We start from the raw sequence: 20,205 nt of genomic DNA, 5'->3' as shown, positions 1-20,205 counted from the left end.
ATGCCTTGAGGACAGAACCCAAGTCTAGACAAGGGTGGAGCCCAAGTCTAGACATGAATTCATTTGTGCTTCATGTGCCTTTGTTCTCATAGCCTGAAGAATATTATGTTTTCAGTGCATCCATGTTTTGACTGTAACCCTATAAGATCACATGCGGACACATGCGCACACAACTTTCATCACTGTGAGCCACGGCCTACCATTCAGGGTCAAACACCAATCACCCTGCCGTCTATAGTGAACAGGTTTTCCGGTGACTAGGCTGTGGCTAGCAATCGTGCAAGGCACACTTCAGAATTTCTCTGGACATACAGCTGCTGCCCCAGCCCTCAACAGAGGCTGCTCCCATCATGCCTCTCTCTGCTCCTCCTGACGGCTCACAACATGAATGGTGAATATATTTAGGTTTAGCCAAGCAGCCTGCGTGGTGGTCTAAGCTCTGTCAGTCAGCAGCTCTTCCTGTGACAATGAACATGTCACCTCCTCAGCCCTTTTCTCTCTCTTTTATAAAGGGAAGAGGTTTTAGCGGGATTTCCAAAGTGAGCATCCAAGTGCACAGATTCTAAACTCCTCTCTGCGACAGCCCGTCCAATATTCAAATGAGTCTCTCACATCCCCTCCCCTCAGCACACATCCCCTTCCCTTCTGAGTGCCCCTGTCAGGCCTGCTTTCCAGATCCCTCTCTGCTCTGGCCAGTGTCCTCTGGAAGTGGGCCAGTTCATAAACTCGGTTCAGATAACGGGCACAGTGGAGCCTGCCTGGGACTTCTCCCAGGGAATCTGGTCACTGCCAGAACCAAGACTGGCAGGCTCAATTAGAACATCTGGTCACCTTCCCGGTCCCCATAACCCTGTGACACAACCACCAGCCTCGCTATCTAATGAGTTCGATTTAAAATCCTGGCTATTAAGAAAAGATGACAGAGGGACCGGCCCACGGCTTAAGTGAAGAGGCACACTAAGAAAGTTCACTGAAGTATCTGCTCCAGTTCCCAAAGAAAGGCTTGTTCTGAAGAGATGGGCTGAAAAAAAAAAGAGACAGAAAAAGTCATCACCCATCAGGCTAAACAGCCAGAGATGTTGCTGCCACCGCGTGGCAGTTGCTACAGTCTGTCTATGCATGGACAGAAGAACTACCGTCCAATGACTGAGAAAAAGATTTTCATCTTAGGAGTCCTGAAAAACTGAGAACATCAAGGGAGCCTGCACACCTGGCAAAACAAAAACAAAAACAAACAAACTCACCCAGATTCCTTATCTCTGCTCACATCTCTGGTTCTCTTCTCGGCCTCTGTAGTATCCGAAGGACACATTTTTTGAAGGAACCCGTGACACAGGCTATCCAGCCACATGGTAGCAAACCGGTGTTCAGTCACACCTGAGTGTGGGACAGTTTCAGAACCTCCCTCCATCCTTCCGTCTAGACATCCCTTCCCCTTCCCTTCGACCAATCTAAGTGTCTGGCTAGGACAGACCGTGTGTTAAACTTTCTCATTCCTTTGCCCCTACCTGAAAGACAAAATAAATCTTTAAGAGTGATTATTATTCAGACCAGAGATGACCCAGTCATTACTGAGATGGTGGTAACGATGAAAACGAAAAGATCGGAAAGACACTTCTGAGCCGAGACGGAAAAATAAGGGACTGAGAGGGAAAATCGAGACTATAACACAGCACTCCCCCACCCCCACCTCCTTACCCCCTCCCCCCACCCCCCCACCCCCGTAAACCCCACGCTGCCCTGCCTGCTTCTTTTCTTTTCGCCTTTCTGTCTCCAGGATGTTGTTGCTCCACGAGAGTCTGACGTGTGAAGAGAGAAAAGAAAGAAACAGAATGGCCTCGAGGCAAAATCGTCTACAGAGGTACTTTTTAGATATGTGCGCACGCAGCCGCATCACATGGACGAAGCGGCCACGCCCCTGTTCTCTGAGTAGTTGCCCCCTGGTCCTTATAATAACTCGCCTCCTCTTAGGCAGCCTGTTTCTGTCACTGCCTTTACGCCACTCATTCTTCAAGAACATCTTACTTGTTTTACTGCACGAAGCACGGCTCTTGCATTCAGTGGACGTGCAGTGCGCACGCAGATATCCATATTGTTACATTTTCAGAGGGCATCCAAACACGTTCTTCACGCATGATGATGATAGGGTTATGGGCACCAAAGTTGGGAAGTTCTACCAGATATAACGGGCACCTTAGAGTCAGAGTTTCTGAACAAACTTCCTCACTATCCCCGCATGCCAAGCAGAAAGGCTGTGTGTAGTGCAGATTAATAACAGTATCCTTGAGGGACAGAAAAGGGGAGGGGGAAAGAGCTTGAACAAGGCACAACACGGATCCGCTTTGTTGGGGTGCCTGGGAGAATGAAGTTCTGGCCTGAACTCCTCCCCCAGAAAGTTACCCCAAGATAGAAGGCCCCTTGTTGGAATTCCGCTCACCTACCACTGACTCTTCTACGTGTCTGGCCCGAGTATGCACCTTCCAAGGGTGAATGTACCCGACCCCTGTTCAGCTAGCTCTAAAGCAGGAAGATAGGATGTCCCCTGAGGCATAGATCAGGCCTGTGTAATTACCAGCTCAGGGAGTCATGTCATCAGACAAGCTTCTTCACGGCTCCCGCCATATTCCCCCATGTCTTGATAAAGCATACCACTTTTAAAAATTTATTATTTTTTATCACATTTACTTTTACTGGGCATTAATTCAAACACAATAACTATGGCTGTGTTTCTACATGCCCTATGTTCAGGTATGCTCTGGTCCCACACCTAAACGACGTGAAAGTCAGATATGTAACATTGAGGCTCGGGAACTAGTTCTTCAAAGTTTGACACACCAACATGCAGAGAACTTTGAATTAAAATAACAGCCTTGGGGCTGGAGAGATGGCTCAGCGGTTTGGAAGAGCCCTGGCTGTTCTTCCAAAGGTCCTGAGTTCAATTCCCAGCAACCACAGGGTGGCTCACAACCATCTGTAATGGGATCTGAGGCCCTCTTCTGGGGTGTCTGGTGACAGCTACAGTGTACTCATGTAAATAAAATAAATCTTTAAAGAATGAAATAAAATAACAGCCTCATAATTAAGGCCTTTCTGATGTTCTGTCACACCCAGCAGTTCCATTACATGCACTCTTCTCCCCCTAAACATAGGGACCTACGTATCTTTCTCTAATGATCCCCTCTGGGCAGGCCCTCCAGGGGATTAAGGGATAATAAGACAGGCTGGAGGAGGACAGCACACCAGAGCACTGGAGACTTCATCACAGACTGGGATCTGCCAAGAGTCACTCAAGGGCCCTAAATGCCTCATCCAACCGCTTATATCCTCCACGTCCCCTCTCTAGTCAGAGGACATTTAATCTGCCAAGCATCACTAAGCTATTGGACGTTTCCTGTGAGGCCGCCATGTTTGTAATGAGCTTACATACCTCTTCTGCGAATCGGTATACTGCCTGCTCGTTTCAGGAGGCTCAGTTTCCAAACCTTAGTGGGAGAGGGGTGGATAATTAGTTTCCTTTACCCCTATTTGGAATGTGCTAGTAGACAGACAGACAGATAGACAAGGGGGAAGGAAGAGAGAGAGAGTGAAGGAGAGAATTAAGGGAGAGAGAGTTACAGTCTCCCCCCCCCCCATCAGGAAGGAAGCGTGGATGTGAGGAGAGCAAGAGACCAGAAGAGACGACCACCTTAACTTTTCTGAGTTACATGGGTGACAATAACTACCTTCATCTCTTAAAAATCTTTATGTCCTCACATATGAAATAAAGAGTTTACTGAAGTCTCTTCCATCCTCCAGATCCCATGTCTTGGAACATCCTCACAGTTTGGGGGTGGCACATGGGTTGGGGTGGGGGTGGGTACTTGAATTTGTCCGGCAAATATTTTCTGTCCTCTTTGTGAATTTCCTGCAAGTTGAACTGATCTGAACCGCCAATTACAATGTGATTTGGTAGGAAGCTGCCGTCTATTTCGCCCCATCTCAGTTTCCCACGAGAGAGAATTCGTACCGCAGCAGTAGGCTGTTAAATTCAGCCTCAAATAACCACACCGTCTCTGAGATAGATAAGTGGGTGGGTGGGAAAACAGAGAGAAAGCGGAGTGAACGAGCATCTTTGCTGTCTGGCTTGAGGTATAATTCACTGCGGGCGCCAAGGAAATTAAGTGGCAGGTGTATGTCTTTCGGCAATTATAGGATTGGACGCTGTCCCAGTTCTAAGAGCAGGTGCCTGGTGAGGGCTGTAGCCTGAGTCCACGTGGGCAGGGCTCTCTGTGTGTCATGTTTCCAAAGGGCTCGGTGGTATTTTTATTGAACTCTGCTCCCTTCCCACCGACGCGTCAGCAGCAGTATACTGCCCTTGCTAAGGGAGCGACGATGTTTAGGACTAGAATAACAAGACTAATCCCTGGTGATGGATATATTTCCCTGGTCCCTTTCCCCGGCCCCCAAAAGATCTAGGAATTTACAGAGAGTTCCAAAGAACTCGGAATCTATCTTCTTCTTATAAAATATTTCCTGTAAATAAATATGTGGGCCCGGCTGCCATGCATACTCCAGGCCACTGTCAAAGCAGGTGGATTTTGAGATTTTTAAGAGCAACGATGAATTATCAGCGTTCCCACGGGGACATTTTCACCCAGGCCCCATTTCAAGGCAGCTTTCTGTTAATTCCATGAAATAGTTGCCTTGTCTGGATATTCCCAGATCATACAGGAAACCCCATCAAGCAAAGCTCACTTCAGGATAAGAAGCTCAGACAGAAGCTTCCTCACCGGCCCTCGGCTCAACCCAGGCCTCGGCTGTCAACACTACCTAGTGACTGTCACTTTGCCGCCACTTCCTGCAGCTGCCATCTGGCTGATTAGAAGGGCAAAAGGCCTCTGGTGACAAGCCCTGAAAGCATGTCTTCAACCCTTTAGGAAACAGAAGGAAACGCAGGACTCTAATTAGAGACCTGGGGGCCACTAATAAATAGTTGGAGCAGCCTTCAAGAGAAGAAGCCAAGACTCTGAGGACCAGAGCTCCTCACCTACCATTTTCCACATCTGCCCATCATCTCTGTTCTGGCCTATCCTTGTCTGCCTTTCCTTTCTTCTTCGTTTTATTTCATTTTAAATCTGAGTATTGAGCCCGCTGCTCCGTTACTAAGAATTTCTCCTCCTCTGTCAGACCTTTGCAACAGTTCCGTCGTTGTCTGCTTGTGTCTATCAAGTACCAGATGTAATAAATGCTGGGAATTCAAAGACTGCACACAGTGAAACCCCTCTCGTAAAGTACTTACAGCCAAGATGATCCCATATTTTGTTCCACATCGATCCATTTCCCCTCTCTGTGTCCTTTCCCCTCAGTTTGCTTAAGCTGCTGGTTAAGGCTTTAGGCTCTGAGCCCACGGATGAGCTACACTTGACCCCAGCTTTACCTTCTGCATGCTATAGTTCTTGCCTTCTCTCACAGGCCAAGCAACCCACTCAAAACCCAACACCTTTTAAGATGTCTTGCAATGAGCACGGGTGTAGATTCCATCCATCAGTCTGACTTCATGCACGAAGACACCATGCTATGTTTCTTTCCCAAACTGTGCCAGCCTTCCTCACTTAAGAAAATAACACAGAGGGGGGTCGTAGTTGTACACGACTCATGTAGTACATGACTCGCATGCCTGAGTTCAGTCCCTAGCACTGGAAAAGAATGAGGTTAAATAAACATGTAAAAATTTCATGAACTTAATATACATCTATGTAATTATTTTTAATAGCCCTAGTAGTAGTCTATCAATACCTATTCACATAAATGTAAATTTATTTACAAATAAATACATTTATCTTTATAGATTTAACCAGCCTCCTGGTTCATTTTTTTCCAGTTTCTTACTATTATAAACAACTGTGACCATCATCCTTACAAACACAGGGATATTATGATCATAATTTTGGGGGAATCACTCCTTTCAAGGCAAAACCCCCAAATCAAAGCCTCTTCCTTTTATAACACACTAATGAGGCACTTCTCAACCTGTGGGTCTCGAAGCCTTTGGAGGTCAAAAGGGTCACATATCGGATTCTGCATGTCAGATGTTTACATTACAATTCATAACAGTAGCAAAATTACAGTTATGAAGTAGCAACAAAAACAGTTCTAAGGTTGGGTCACTACATGAGACACTGTATTAAAGGGCCACAGCATTAGGAAGATTGAGAACCAGTGATCTCAGTCAGTGCTCTGATCCTAACGTGCTCCAGGAACTTCTAGTCCGCATGAACTTCCGATTCTCCCAGACCTTTACCAACACTCAAAATGGTTTTCTCATTTTGAGAAATGAAAACTTTTCAAGTACATACTTATTATTCTATGAACATTTCTCTACTAACTACCATTTATAATTTGATTTTTTAAATGGATTTTCCCTGATGTCTAATGGAATATTAGAATTTTCCTTGTTGACCAAAATGTCTTTCCTATATATCAACATTAAACTTTTGTCTGATGAAGATTGAAATGTTTTCCTCAACTTTTAATGGTGAAGGGTTTTGCCACCTTAAAGCTCACAGATCTGTCTACGTAACAGACGAGCCATCAACTCCCAGAGAATGAATTCATTCACTTTCTTTGCTTCTAGTCCTTCTAAAAAGTCGTTTTTAAAACTAAGCATTCGCAGAATCAACATCAATGTGTAAGAAACAGCTGCTGTGAATAAAGGAAGAAATATGTCGTAAGCAAACGATATAAAAACATTACCGTTGAAGGACCTCAACTTTTATAATCGTAGTTTTATAGTAAGTTTGAAGATAGGGGGAAAGCAAACTGAGGAACGATTGGCAAATGTGGTGTGGACCCACGGAGCACTTGAAAGACACCCCTGAGCCTAGCGTTACAACTGAGCAAACAGAACTGAAGCACACCATCTGGCTTCAGTATGAACTCTTACAGACGTCAATTTCTCTGAAAACCAAGACTCTTAACCAGACTATTGTGGTCCACGTCATTAATCCAAGCATTCTGGAAGTAAGGAAAAATAAGAAGATAAGAAGCTCTGGGTCTGCCCCGCTACAAGATGTGCGGGAACAAAAATAGAGCAGAAACTGAGGGAGTGGCCAACTAAAAACCGCCCCAAAGCGATTGGCAAGAACCAATCGCTGACACTATCACTGACGTCCCCTTATGCTTACAGAAAGAAACCTGGCAGAGCCGTCCTCTGAGAGGCGCCACCCAGCGGCCAATGGAAAGAGATGCAGAGACTCTCTCGGGGAGTCTTACAGAAGAGTTGGGAGAAAGATTTAGGGACCCTTGGAGGCCCCCAGAGACTGAATCGCCAACCAGAGAGCCAGCATGAGCCTAGACCTAGGCCCCTGCACATACGGTTGTCCCCAAGACAACTGGAGCAGGGGCTGTCCCAGGGTTTGTTCCCCGCCCGCCCCCGCCCGCCCGCCTGTGGATCCTGCACCCCTAATGGACAGCCTTGTCTGACCTCAGTGAAAGAGGATGCGATTGTCCTGCAGCCACCTGAAGTGTGTGCGGTGACCCCCAGAAGGGGCCTCTTCTCAGAAGAGAGAAGGGGGAAGGGGAATGGCTGGGGGGAGGGGCGGGGAGATTTGCATGAGAGAGCACTGGAAGGAGAGGAAGGCCTGATAATTGGGTTGTAAAGGGGATAAATGAATTTAATAATAGTAAAAAAGAAATTCAAGGTGATCCTTGCCTAAGTACCAAGTTCCAGATTTGCGCGGGATACATGAGACACTGTCTCAAGAAAAGAAAATGAGATCTCCAAACCCACATCCAGGCATATCACTGCCGTTTCAAACACCTCTGTGTGACAACCTTAATTTGGGCATTTTGATGACATTGTCGCGATGGTGGCATTTCGCTGTTTTGGCTCTTGAGAGCTAATGTGGCCCGCAAAATTAAAATGCCAGGCCGCTGGGGGATGGGGGAGAGGACTTTTTCTTTTCCCACGGTTTTTTTCTTACCCTTCTCCTCCTTGCTAGTATTGTCTCATTTACTGGTTCATGTTGCAGTGCTGGGGCACAGGAATAACTTGCAGGGTGAAGGAAGAAGGCGCTTGCTCTGGGGAGCAGGTTAGGACGGTGGGTGGGATCCCGGAAGTCAGAAGAATGGGGCGGTGATGGAGGCTCCAAGCCCCCAGCTATCCCATTCGGACGGGACCTCTTGCTGGACACGGGTCTCCAGGATCTGCCCTGATCTCATGACCAGGTGGCAGGCCAGACCGTCCAGGAATCCTCCCGGAACTCAGTCTGCACCCACTCTGCTATAATTAACTCCTTATCGCCTCTGCGGGCTGCCCACAACCCACTGCCCGCGACCCCACCACCCGTAGCCACCGAGTTGGTGGAGATAGACAGAGACAAGATGCCCTTCCCAGTGAGGTCGGGCCACGGCCCAGAATGCAGGCATTTAATTACCGCCCTCTAGGACTGCTTTTTGATACTATTCCTAGAACCAATTAGCCTGAACCTTTCATTTAAATGCAACTTGAAAATGCACAAACAAATGACTATGGCGCTGTATTTTAACGGTTTTAAACAGCTCCGTTTGTTCAACTAAAGCCGATAAATAGCTTTCCAGAAATACACAGAAGGGCACTTTGGGGCTGACGAATGTCTAACAATGACAGCTGCGAAGCCACAAAGGAAGTACCACTTAGGTGGCATTTGCTAATGAGTTGTCTTTGGGAGGAGAAAGGGATAAGTTGTTAGAATAATGGAAAAGGCTTCTCCTGTCCACTTTATGAATTAAGAATCCCCTCCATTATCACTTTGGGATATGAGCTGGTTGAAGCCGGATGGAAACAGGTGACTTCGATGAATGAGAGAATGTTATTTCAGAGGCCTCTAATTAAATAGCTATCGTCTACCCAGGAATATCCAAGCATTGTGTTATATCACACAACACATTATCTAGGCGATGTGCGCGTGCGTGCTCGTGTGTGTGTGTGTGTGTGTGTGTGTGTGTGTGTGTGCTTAAAAGCCACAGTTAGCAGAACTTCAGCAAAAAGCCACTGAGTGGTTTATTTCAGGGAACACAGTTAAAGGTTATGCTAAAAACTGAGAAACTCATTTTCATTTTTTTTTCATCTTTGACATCATGTATTCAGAATTAGTTAACAATTGGGTTTCGTGAACTTCGAGTTCAAGCAAAGATTTTAAGTTTTAATCTTGTTTTACTTCCATTCTCATTTAGAGATGGTTTTTAAATATTAGTTTAATTGATTTTCCAGCTGGAGTCTAACGCTAACCACGCTGATTTCGAATTACATCTCTTAACAATGTAAATCCAAAAGCAAACATTTCCCTGAATTAATACAGACCTGCCAATCAGCAAGTGAGTAGACTGACCAGAATCTCGGGCTGCTTTTGAATGACACCGGAAATGATCACATATGTCACCCTAGAAATCAGCTGAAATGAAGATCCTATTTCCAGTTGAGAGAGAACCGGGGCTGGATTATTCCAGCTCAAAGGGCTTTTTAATTTAATTTGGGATGAGGAAGCAACCTCCACATATAAACCCTTCGCACGTAAATAAATGACAGAAACCAGGGACACAGAAGCCACCTGCTTGGCCTGGGCCGTGAGTCCCCTCTCTGTCTTCTGATCCAGACCTTGGCAGACCCCCATTTTATTCTCCATCTTACTTCCTTTTTTCATTAAATCCCAGAATAAAAACCAACCTCTCCAGTGTTGTGTCTGTCAGTCAAATGTGCCTTATTTTGTATGTTTCTTTGGTCTGGGTGTCTGTGTAGGAGTCAATAACACTGGGTTCTAAGTCTAATTCTGGTGGCACGCACCAATGTCCGGTGAAGAATACGGAGAGACTACACACAAAACAGAATGAAATCTTTTATGCCCTGCAGCTCACTATTTTTTTCTACTTGACTTAGGTGACCTTCCTCCCTTTTGATTGACCTCTGCACACCCTGTTCCCATCCTCCTCCTTCCCAGCCTTGAGAACAGTCTTGCCCCTTTTCTCATTAAAGTCCATCATCCCTATTCCAGGTCCGTCATCCCTACTCCAGTGCTCCTTAGGACTCAGTACAGAAAGCTGTTCGCAGATCCTTAAAAGCCGATGTAAGGTTTTTGGTAAAATCATCGGAGCTGAAGAAGCTGTGATCCTGAGGTACTGGAGACTCTCCAGAGAACACACAGGTCCTCTGTTCACATCCCTCACTGTACCAATATCCTCACCAGGAAAAAAAAAAGGAATCACTCATCTCGCCTATTCTTTCTTGGAAATTCCAGACTCTTTTCTGCAGGTTCTTCGTCTCACTAATAAAGGGATTTAAAAATTAACTCAGAAGGGAGCTCAAGAACCATTTTATTAGAAAGAAAAACAACAAGGCAGGCAAGTTCTGAATCCCCAAGCTGCCCGGAAGAAGTAGCCAGAGGGGGGAGAAAATGGGGTGGGGGTGGGGGGATGAGGGGGTGGGAGGGGAGGCATGACTTTGAAGTTAGATCTGGAGGTAGAAGGCCCTGAGAATGTTCTCTTCAGAGAAACAGTGAGGAATCCCAGAGTGTCGGGGAAACATGTTTTGGCTTTTGACTGGTATCTGATAATGAAATAAAAAAAAAAAAAACAATAATAAAGTCACACTTTTCAGTCAGAACTCAGAAAAGTTTCAGGGAAGCTCTGTAAGCAGCTGCTCAAGGGAACTCCTATCTCACTAAGGGGGTAATTATTCCTCTCTTCTCCCTAGCTTGACTTCAAATGAGTCGGATTTCCGGGGTGGTCTTCTGCCTACTGATTGATAGGCCTAGATGGGTTACTGCTAAGAGGGAAGACAGTATGAAATTTCCTTGCCTCTGTAGTTTATCAGATTGCCATATCTCCACCCAGGGCCAGAAGTGGACCCCAGATCCTGTTCTTTTGACAGTTAATGGGCCTCAACCTAGCACTTCGCCCTTTCATTCTGTATTGTAAATCCTAGGGAGAGGCAGTGGTAAAGTTGTTACTTCAGACATGGCTGGAGAAACAGTGATGGGGTCCAAAGCCAACTGTGAAGGAGACTGCATCCTTGATGGCCTCCAAAGCTGAAAATTTCTAATTCTGACTTTACATCACCAGGCCTTGGTGTTCCCTCAGAGCTTAAAACCCTTACAGCCAACCGGGTTGAAATCAATTTAAAATCTTGTGTTTGATATCAAATGGTATTTAATCTTAATAAAGCAATAGTGCCTGAATTTCTCAAAAGGAAAGGTCTTTTGTGCAGTTATCAAGCAAAGAGGCCAGGAGAGAGGATGAGGAAGAGGGACAGACAGACACACAGACAGACAGACAGACAGACACACACACACACACACACACAAGAGCAGGGCACTCAAATTTGCCTCCCATATCAGCCAAGAGTAAACTTTATTGGAAAGAAAAGGGGGGAAAGCTGCTTATTGATAAGATATTCAGAAAATATAATTTATGATTTTTTTTGCCCTCATGTAAACTGTCACAACTCTTTACAGGTCACAGGTTTCTTTGGGTGTATTTTGAGCTTGTGACCAAAACATCGTTAGCCATTGAGATGGTTTCTGTGCATTTAATTCTGTTCTTGAAAACGAGATTCCAAACCATCTGTGAATGAATTCTGGTAGCTTTCCCCTTGCCCCCTACCAAATTAAAAAACAAACAAACAAACAAGCAAACAAACCTTTAAGAACTTCGCTATTTAAGAAATGTGTGAGCAGAATGGTGGTGGCGCACGCCTGTAATCCCAGCACTTGGGAGGCAGAGGCAGGCAGATTTCTGAGTTGGAGGCCAGCCTGGTCTACAAAGTGAGTTCCAGGACAGCCAGGGCTACACAGAGAAACCCTGTCTCGAAGAAAACAAAAACAAAAAACAAAACAAAAACAAAACAAAACAAAACAAAAAACCAAAAAGAAAGAAATGTGTGTCTAGGTCTAAGCTGACTTCAGTGTTGGCGTTAAGCCTGTAGTGAGTCACTGCTGGGTGACAAATCCTTTTCAGTTCACATGACATCCAATCCCTCTTGTAGATCACTGTGACTCTGTTTGGATGTGTGCTCCTGGATGGTTTAAAGTGAAGATACATTCTGAGAGATGCGACATTTGACGAATGTGTCCTTGTGTTAATGCCATAGAGATGCTATAGGCACAGAACTGGTGATAGGGACCTATTCTTATCCCCAGGTTCTTGTCCTAGAACAAAGAATTGGACCAGGGACAAATAGATGGTGAGAAATGGAGGAAGGTAGAAGTTAACGAAGATAAAGGCAGTCCAGAGAGGGACGTGGACCACAGAGCTGGGCAAGGGCTCAGAGCCATGACTCCCATGACGCCTGGCTCTTCGCAGGCCGTTTAAACGGTACTCACATTCTCCCTTGGTCTTGATCACTGGGTTTTCCTTGTGTGTGCTCTGTTTTTGTTTGTTTGTCGATTTATTTCCTTATCTTATTTATGAATATAAGTGCTTTGTCTGCAGCTATGTATGTGAACCACATGTGTGTGTGGTACCCGCAGAGCTCAGAAGAGGATATCAGATCCCCTGGAACTGAATTACAAATAGTTGCAAGCTACCATGTGAGTGCTGGGAACTGAACCTGGGTCCTCTGCAAGAACAATAAGGGCTCTTAACCACTGAGCCATCTCTCCAGGTCCTAGCATGCTATGCTGTTTGCAAGCAGTTCAGTTAGAAAGGGTTTCCAGTCTTCCTCTGACATTGGATGTTGGCCTTTCCTCATGCTCCTCTCCTACCACGCAGCCACTGTTACTAGGCAACATAGTCTTGTGGGACGACCGCCATGGGTCTGTCTGTGTCCTGAGGAATGCATACCTTTCCTGTAGCTGAGCTCTTCCCTTTCATATCAGCTCACCTTAGTGGATAAAGTTCCTCAACACTCACATCTATAAAAGTAATAGATGATACGAATGGGAGCCAAACTCTCTCTCCTCTTACTAACAGTATTTTGCCATGAACACTTAAAGTAACTTTTTAATAGTGCATCTAAACCACCATAGCTGCACTTATAATAGAAGTTTGGTTGATATTTAGAAACTAACATTAACAATATAAAGACACCAAGGCCCAACTGAAAAGAATTATGACGAAATGTCAACCCAGAAGATTCATAAACACTGAGGGTCCTATAATCAAAGGAAATTAAAAGCCAATTTTTCATTTTTAACTATGTATTTTTTTTGTTCTAGAAATATATTCAAGCTTTCCAGCATGGAAAATATATGATAAAAATTGTACTGGTAAATAGAATTGAAATATGATTTCAAAGAGTTTAAGGGACAAGGAAATGAATAAAATTTCCTTATTGTGTTTAAACAAGACTCTAATGAATACATTAAAACTATATAACAATTTTAGTAAAGCAAAAGTATAGACTGAATCCTTAGCAACATTTAAGTTGAAAGTTTTAGATAATCAATTTTAAAATGTTCAAGAAGCACACAGTTCTAAGTTTTGTCCTCTGGAAATTCACAAGCAGAAATGCTGACAGCCCCAACTCTGCATCTCTCCAGTCCCCTCTCCACATCCATGGCAGAGTGGCTGAGAGCACAGATATTGGTGCCAGGAAGTCCCAAGCACACTTTCCTGAACCAAGGATCCGGCAAGCGCTTGTATTTGTATGGCCCTGTGAATTTCTTCATTTGAAAACACACAGTAACTTAAGCATAGTGCAATATTATCTAAAGGAGTGTTCTCCCAAAGAGCATTTTGAATGGAAATGCAAAGATACCCTCAAAGATTAGATCCTATGTGTTTGTGGGTGCTGCTCTCACAAGAACCCCAACACTTGGGATCCTATTCATAAAACGGGGAAAATAATACTTTACAGCATCTCAAGAGGAGGTTCAAAGGCAGAGCATTTGCCAGAGTGTTTGCTTGTGCCTTACATTCAGTACAGATTGCTGGTACACTGACCCAAACAGATATCTATAGACCAACTCCCAATTCTCTCTCTCTCTCTCTCTCTCTCTCTCTCTCTCTCTCTCTCTTCCCTTCCCTCCCTCTTTCCCTTTTTCTCCTCTCTTTTCCCCCTCTCTCCCTCTCCCCTCCCTCCCTCTTTCCCTTTTTCTCCTCTCTCTCCTTCTCTTCCCTCCCCCTCTCCCCTCCCCTCCCTCTCTCCTCCCCTTCCCCCTCCCTCTCTCCTTCTCTGTTTCCCTCTTCCCCTCCCTCCCCCTCCCTCTCCCCATCTTCCTTTCCCTCTCCCCCTCCCTCCTTCCCTCCCTCCCTTTCTCCTTCTTTCCCTTTTTCTCCTCCCTTTCCCTCTCTCCTCCCTCTTCTCTCTCTCTCTCTCTCTCTCTCTCTCTCTCTCTCTCTCTCTCTCTCTCCTGACTGACTATGAATACTGCCTGCAGGGAAGAAAGAGCAGCATCTTCTCTCACTCATGACAAGGCTCACAGCTGATATCCCCAACACAAGACAGGTTGACAAGAGATGAACAGGCACGTCTAAGTGATGCTTCCCATGGCACCAAGGCCCTCAGAAATGAAGCCTGCCAACCACGAGGGAAGCTGTGAATTGCTCTGCTTGGGTTTAATGAGTGACAGTCACAGGGGTGTGACTGGCTAGAAAGGGAAGATAGCCTAGTGGTGATAAGCTGGGGATCTTAGCGGACCAGTTTGCTCAACTTCTTAGCGGCTTCTGTGTGTAGACAGGGCTCCTCTGGGCTGAGGGTCCGGTGGTCTATTTCAGGTAAAGAGGATGAGAGAATTCCCTTATGGCCATGTTTAAAGAAAGGCAGGAGAAGGTGGGGGAGGGGACGTTACCTTGCTAACACAGCTTTCTCAGTCGCAAGGTGTCATATTTGGGGCTGTCATGCTCTGAAGGCTCCACCTTCCCGATGTTTCTTGCTGGCCTCTCTCCTCCACCTCCACTGACTCCTGCCCTTTCTGATCAAGTCTGTTCCTTCCTCTCAAAACAAATGCTAAAGGGCAAGCAGCTCTTTCCTTCTGCTACACACACACACACACACACACCACACACACACATATATATATGAATATATAATATATATATATTATATATATGAATATATATTATAGCATATAGTAGATATTATAAAATAATAAATTTGCTTATATAATATAAATTAATATAAAAATTAATGTACTGTACTAAAAAACCAAATAGATTTTAATTGTTTTGTATTAATGATTTTTATTAGTCGTGCGAAATAGGGAGTTTTATGACATTTCCACCATCCATAAAGTATGTTCTGATCAGCTTCACCCCTCTTATCCTCTCCTTTTCCCGCCACATTTTTGCTAGGCCCCATTTTTTTCCATATCCTGTCCCCACCGCCAGATTGCATCCATGGTAGAAATGTGAGATGACCATCCTTCTCAGTCTGGCTTAGATACAGTAAGATGACTTAATGTGATGGATTGTCTCTAGATCTACCGGCCTTTCTCAAGTGGCATACTCCCATTCTTTATGGCTACATAAAACTCCATTTACATAAAACTCCTGGTCAATTATTTATTTTCTCTGAGCCTTAGACTTGCCATTCATGGTTTTCTTTATCCATTGATGGACTCTGGGGTGATTCCACAACTTGGCTATTGTGTGTGTCTGTACTAGAGTGGCAATAAACACTGGTGTGCAACCATGCTGGGCTGACGTTGATTTCTTCCTCTCTCTCTCTGAGACAAATCTCAGAAATGTACGGCAGTTCTATCTTTACCTTTGTGGGGAATGACCACACAGTGCCAAGATGGCCACACTAATTTACATTCGCACCAGCAGTGTATAAATCTCCCCTCCCCCTTCCCTTCCCCCTTTCTCTCCCCCTCCTTTCCCTACATCATCTTCATCAGCATTTGTTGTTTTCTTGATAATAAACATTCTAACTGGGGTGAGTTGGAATCACAATGTCATTTTGCATTTTTAATTTGCATTTTCCTGAAGGCTAAAAATGTTGAATAATTTTTCATGTGTTGGTATGGACATTTGCATATCTTCATTTGAAAATATACTACCACTTGAAGAGGGTGCAATATAACCTAACAGCATGCTTCCCTGAGCAGTGTTATGAATGGAAATTCAAAATAATGTCTCAGGAAGCTTGAATCCGACATGAATGCAGTGCATAAATGTGTGTCGTGTCTAGGGAAGATTTAATGACCTTGTTCAGGCTCTGACTGACTGGAAGATCTGAGTCCACCCACAAACTTCCAATCACCAAGCACTGAGTGACGAAGGCTCGGGACAACACTCCAGGAAGAAGAATATGCCAGGAGAGGAAACACTAGGCCATGCCTCTCCTGCCCTAGCATTAACATCTGGAGGACATATTTGGTCCTCAACCCCATCCCTGTGTGCTTGTTCTCTTCCTAGCTTAACAATACCAAATATAGTTGCCACTGGTGCTTGGCTTTACAGAGTTACACGGGTACTAACTGTTTGCTCAACCTATAACTGTCCTGAAAGGAAGGAAGACTTCTCAAGACAGACACTTGTGTCCCTTGCTAGGCTTTAATATGCACGTCAACCTCCCTTATAGCTCATGATTGAAGGTAGGGGAGGAACACAGATAATAGGAAAAGGGGGCCATTCGCCTGTTTAGAAGCAGTTCTTTGGGGAGATTCCCATCTTCATTGCCATCAGTCCACTCCTCTTGAATCAGCAGCAGTGCCTCGATCCAGAAGAAACCACAAGGCTCTGCCAATCAGCACAAGTCTGCTAAAGCAGCAAGAAACAGCTGGAACACCACCAGAAGTTTTTTGGTGCATTTTTCTCTACAAAGACACAAGCAAAGATCAGAGATGAAAACAAGGTGAACCAATGCCAGAGCATCATCAGCGAAGACCAGCAAGGCAAAGCCCAATAAATACCAGCAAGGTGAACCAATGCCAGAATGGCATCCATGCCTGTTGGCTTATACTTAGACCCTTTCCAAACAGCACGTTCTCCCAAGTGTCTGCTCTAGCAAAACATAGCATGGGCTTCTTCCAGAAAAACACACGTGTCTGTTCTCAGCAAAGAATCCTCTCATAAGACAGTTTCCAGAGGGAAAAAAAATTACAGACACAATTGAGTCTCCAACAAAACCAGAAATCTCCACTTCATCCCTCATATCCACCACCAGATTATTGACACAGTGATCTTCAAGGATTAGAATAGCCTAGGGAATCTTATGCTGAAAGAAAGAAAGGGGCTTTGACTAAAGCCTGGTGCCAGTCAGAAGAGGAGCTTGTCTCCCAAGAAGAGGTTTCCCACAGTTCTAACGTGTCAGACTGTGGAAGAGAGTCTGTAGCTAGATTGTCAATGATGAATGAGACCTTGACCAGGACTTCCTTGGCCTCCATTTAAACCAAAACCTCACACCAGGACCCTAAAGACAAACTTGAGGTCCTTGTCCCTTTTGTCTGTTCCTCACCCAGCATGGCCAGGGGGCGGAGAATGGCATGTTCAAACTTAGCACAGTCTTGCTTTCATTCAGACTGCCCCCCCCCCAAGCTGGTAGAATGGTGGCCTCTACAATTAAGGTGAGTCTATCTCATAAGCTAATTCTTGATAATCTCCACAAAACATAAACAGCCCCTCACAGATGTGCCCAGAGGCTTGTCTCCTAGATGATACTGGATCCCATCAAGTAGACAATCAGCCCTGACCATCACACACAGTATCATAAACAGCAATTTCACCTCCCTAAAAATCCTAATTTGTCACCTACTTACTATCCACTCTTTAGCCACTAATAATCACTTTTTGTGGTGCATGTCTCCATAGTTTTGCCCTACAGTAAGTTTTAAAGTAATGACAATCTTCCAACTTCATTCTTTCCCTTCAGTAATATGTTGACTCTCATGGATTCTGAATGTTTAATGCCCATAAAATAAATCCCTCACTAGACTTCCTGGAAATGGTTTCTCCATGTTTCCCATTAATACGTACTGCTGTAGTTTTCCCCCCAATAAATGATTCAATTGAGCTCCCTTTCAGAAAAAGACAATTTACAGATCAACACAGTGCAGGATTATAAGGCTAAAACTCCTGATAAATAGAATATTCCAAAGAAAAGTTCCTCTTCAGTCAGCTGAGTATAACAGCGAGTCAGCTCCATCACCACCTAATCTCAGAAACCTAGTCTCCTAGAGAATTATTTTCATTCCCTGGAAATCAAACTCACTGGTGAACCCAACATGCAAAGACCCCATAAATGGGTGCAGTTCAGACATCAGTGCCAAGGGCTGTAGGGTGAGAGGGTTTCAGAGGGAGAGGAAGGAGATTAGAGGTGGACTGAAACTGACAGGGAGACCTGGATCCCTGAGGGATTCGCCTATGACTTGGCTATTCCCGTCTTATTCTTTCTTCAGTGGTCTCAGTAGCAACAGCAGCATTAGCTAAGAGTTTGGTCACAGCTGGGGAATTAATGCCTGTGTTTACTGGTTTAAAAGATTTGTAGGGAAAAAAATAGACCTTAGTTATTAGCTATGAAAGGGAAGCCGCTCAAATAATTATCCTTAATTCCCGTTTTATTAGTAAAACGTTGAGAATGGGAAGAGATGGATTAGATAGCACCCGCAAGAGACGTTTCTCTCACCTAGGCAAAGTCTTTCTTTGTAGCTGCTTCAAAAACTGACTGCCACAAAAGGCACAAAATCCCTCCCCATTGCACGATGCCCCACCCTGTACCATTTTTAACTCAATGATTCTCCAGCCTTCACATAATTCATGGAATAGATACTCTTTTACTTACAAATTAAGTGGATCCGAGTTTCACGTAGAATAGCAATGAAAAAGGTTATTACTAAAGATAAGATTAAGCTTAATCATTCAGCTTTGAGTTTTTGTCTTCTGGTCTATGTTAGTCCTTCTAAAGGGAAACAGACGAGCTCACACGCGTCACGATTGGCCTTTGCTGATGCTGCTTCAAAGGAAGAAACCTCTTTGTTGCTGTGCAGTTGTCGGACCCCTGTTTGACTGCCATTTCATGCTAATGGACACTGTATCTTTCTATTTTGCAGTTGGGATTCGAATTCCACGTTTCGCTTTGATGCACTTACAAAGGGAGATTCACATTATCTGTTGTTTCCTTTAAGTGTGATATTAAAATCTCATTCTGTGCCTTTCTTCTAGGCACTTCAGAAAGAATCTTTCAAATCAATAACTGTGTTCTAGCCACAAAGGTTTAATGGAGGAGCGCAAGGCTGGAAGGAGATGAAGGAAATAAATTGTTCCAGAGATGAAAAAGCTCCCTCCCAGGCATATGTCTTAAGTTTGAGACAAATTAAGAAAAAGCAGGTTGGGCGGAGTCTGAGGCTGTGGGTGGCAGCCTCAAGAGGCTGCTCACAACCTGACATGTTTCAGATCTTTTGACACGGTCATGCAAGCAACAGAAACTTATATGGTTTTTAGTCTCCCAGGTAGCAGGGAAACGATACTGTGGGAGGATTAGGGGGAGGGGGAATGAGTTTCTCATTTTTTTTTATTTAAATTACTTTTGAGCTACTTCTAGACTGCAGCAGAGTTGATGATAAACCACCCAGTTCATATACTCAACCCTCCCAACTCCTCCACAGCTCAGCCAACGTTTCCCAAGGACTTGTTTTACCCCAATCACAGCTCAGCTTGCTCAGGTGGTGTGTGTGTGTGTGTGTGTGTGTGTGTGTGTGTGTGTGTGGTCACAGTGTTCATGGTCCAAGAAAACAGGTAAAAGAAGACAGTCTGCCTCTAGTGAGAAAGTCAGACTAGTAAACACAGAAGAGATACTGCAGGGAGTCAGCTGACTACGCCAGGCCCCTAACCCAGCTGGGACAGCATAAGCGGGTGACAGAAGTCTTCCCAGAGGAGGTGACAGCTCACATTGCATTGAACAGTGGACAGAAGTTGTTCAGGGAAAGGAAAGACATCTCTGAAAGTCTTGGCTGCATTTTCCTAGATGTAAGCTTATGCTACAGAACAATGAGGTTTGGAAAAGAAAGACCAAGGGGAGGCTGTGAGGTTTCATTCTGGGATGGGTGGGACCCCACTGTTAGCATAATAGGGTGAACTCATTCTGGGTTTGTATTAACAGAAGCATCACTGAGCCTAGTTTGCCACTTCCTCTCTCCAAGTGACTCCAGTCAGGGCTATGCATCAGGGATAAAAAGTCAGAGGAACCCCTACGTGTGGGGACCAAAGCACACCTAAGACTCATATGAAAGGGGCAGACCAGAGAGCTAGGGAGCTGGGTGGAGGCAGTGAGTGAAGGCAGAGGCGTGGCAGACATCGTACAACTTGGGGCTC

The 20,205-nt window shown here is 44.8% G+C and overlaps 1 long non-coding RNA gene across 1 annotated transcript in view; it reads right to left on the bottom strand.

The window, feature by feature from the left end:
• The window catches only part of LOC127673825 (uncharacterized), a 34,654-nt gene extending 26,462 nt beyond the window's left edge, over nt 1–8,192 (bottom strand). The window contains exon 1 of the long non-coding RNA XR_007975232.1: nt 7,962–8,192. This is a non-coding gene — a long non-coding RNA (uncharacterized LOC127673825). The remainder of the gene's footprint in view (nt 1–7,961) is intronic.
• Nucleotides 8,193–20,205: the final 12,013 nt, after the last annotated feature.

The sequence above is a fragment of the Apodemus sylvaticus genome, chromosome 23 (genome assembly GCF_947179515.1).
Source record: "Apodemus sylvaticus chromosome 23, mApoSyl1.1, whole genome shotgun sequence".
Lineage (NCBI taxonomy): Eukaryota > Metazoa > Chordata > Mammalia > Rodentia > Muridae > Apodemus > Apodemus sylvaticus.
This window is presented reverse-complemented; position numbering and strand designations above follow the sequence as displayed.